Genomic DNA, 2,383 nt, shown 5'->3' with positions numbered 1-2,383 from the left:
ATCTCGCTCTTGGAGGGGTAAGATATTTCAACACCCTCCTACCAAGGGCTCTTATTATGGAGGGAGCTTTCAACATTGACATTAAAAAGTGAAGTAACGCTCTCTCCATCTTCGTCTTCTTTGAAGTTCTTTCGGGTGGTCGAAGACGGTTCAGTGTGAGCTTCCAATTAATAGCCCAAGTGAAATCTGCACATGCAAAGAAAATACAAATCTCCCACAAACATATTAGATAAGATAGAGCCATAACCATTTTAAGATAAGCAGAATAAGAAATAAAAACTGAATCACATCCAACAAAGTCAATAATAGGTACCTCAATAAAATTTTTCAAAAGATTACAAGAAATACTAACCTTGCTTTGCTGAGAAATACTTGATATTTCTAAACATGTGGATGTGATTTCCTATGAATCAAATGATGGTTCTGGCTCTGGCTCAGGTGTTGGTGATATCAAAGATGGTGATTCTTGAGACTTAACCATATCTACATGAGTCCCTACACATTGGTCCACAACATGCTCAATCCTTGCAACTCTTACAACATCTAAGGATTGTGTGGACAAAGGAGGTGATTATTGAGATGCTGCTTCCACAACACAGCTCCCTACACATTGTTCTATATCAACATCATCAACACAAACATCAAAAAACAAACCCACATCAATATCCTCAATAGGAGTATCAACTATAGGAGGATCAATAACTTCACTTGCAGTTTTAAATTGATCTACCACATCATCATCATCTGAAAATTTAATGTCACTACAATATCCTATAAAATTTGGAGGTAGATCTGAAAACTTATTTACCACTACTTTATCTTCACAATCCTCATCTGAAGAGTCTTCATCTTTATACAAATTCAAAAATCTGCACTCAACTTTACCAGCGTCACAGAATTTTTTAAAGTCATAGTTCTCATTGACCCCCACTAACCTTTGTGGAAAAGGAACCCTTAGTGAAGGTATTGGGAAAGGTACTTCTAATTTCCCATATTCCCTTTTAGCTTGTGGAGGAGATTCAACTTGCTTATCTAGTGTTGGTATGATCAATCGTTGAGGGAAAGGTATTTGTGGCATTTGGGAACCTCCTGGAATAATGGAACTAAGTTCATGTGGTCTTCTATTATTCTTCTTCTCAATTCTAAACATGTCCTTCTTCAGAGATTCTTCATGATTTTTTCCAATTTTCAACCCAACATCATCACACTTTTCACTAGATATTGTTTGCGAAGGAGGGGGATCTTCTTTAAACCATTTTGAAACAATACTTTCAATCTTTGCCCCTAAATGTTTGAACTCCCCATTCTGTGACTTGTGATTTTCAAAACTCATAGATGGTTGAGTTACAATTTGTTTGACAGGATCTATAGCATTTATGACTTGCACTTCTTGAATGTTTGAGGGAGATTTCATCCAACTTATGTTCGACCATTCATGGAGGTTCAATGTCACTTGATCAATTAATGTATATGCTTCATCTACACTTTTATCCATAAAAGAACCTCCAGCTGATGAATCCAATATACTCTTGTCTGAAAAAGAAATTCCCCCATAGAATATGTGTAGAGTCAACCATTTTTCAAAACCATGATGAGGGCACTATCTTTGAAGACTCTTGAATCTATCCCATGCTTCAAACAATGATTCTCTATATGCCTGAACAAAATTTGTTATGCAATTCCTCATATGCACTGTTCTGCTTAGAGGGAAAAATTGATTCAGAAATTGCTTCTCCAATTGTTCCCAACTTGTGATGCTTTGAGGATGGAGAGAATATAACCAAGTCTTTGCTTTATCCTTGATACTGAAAGGAAATGCCATCAATCGAACTGCATCTGCTGACACTCCTTCACATTTCATGTAATGACCCACCTCCTACTAACTAGACTGCGAGGTCGGACCGTCACATTATGCTGTGCTAACTATAAGGTGCGGAAAACTGTGCTAATTAAAATCTTACTCTGATAATGACCCTTACGGTCTGTAAGACTAGGTTCAAAGACCTTTCCATTGACATGCATACACTAGGGAAGGAACCCAAACTTTCGATTTGATCAAAAGACTGAAATGAGACCCTTCTAGCTGAAATCAGACACTCCAATCGATCAGCTGATCGATTGAAGTCATCTGATCGATCCGCTGATTGATTCAGCGTGCTACTGTGCACGGACAAAATTCTGGATCGATCGGCTGATTGATCCGGCCTGACTAATCGATCCATTGATCAATTCAGCGCGTTACTGTGTGAGGGGATAAAATTTTGGATCGATCGGCTGATCGATCCAGCCGAGCCAATCGATCCAGTGATCGATTCCAGGGCTTTTTGTTTGCAACAGAACGCGTCCGGATCGATCGGCGGATTGATCCCGGAGCTTACTGTTC

At 38.6% G+C, this 2,383-nt stretch overlaps 1 non-coding gene across 1 annotated transcript; it reads left to right on the top strand.

Moving 5' to 3' along the window:
- Nucleotides 1-1,583: 1,583 nt before the first annotated feature.
- On the top strand, nucleotides 1,584-1,689 carry LOC122003142. Its single transcript, XR_006117813.1, has one exon. It is a non-coding gene; the product is annotated as a small nucleolar RNA R71 (small nucleolar RNA).
- Nucleotides 1,690-2,383: the final 694 nt, after the last annotated feature.

The sequence above is a fragment of the Zingiber officinale genome, chromosome 7A (assembly GCF_018446385.1).
Source record: "Zingiber officinale cultivar Zhangliang chromosome 7A, Zo_v1.1, whole genome shotgun sequence".
Lineage (NCBI taxonomy): Eukaryota > Viridiplantae > Streptophyta > Magnoliopsida > Zingiberales > Zingiberaceae > Zingiber > Zingiber officinale.
Note: the sequence above shows the minus strand (reverse complement) of the source record. Positions and strands in the feature narration are given on the sequence as shown.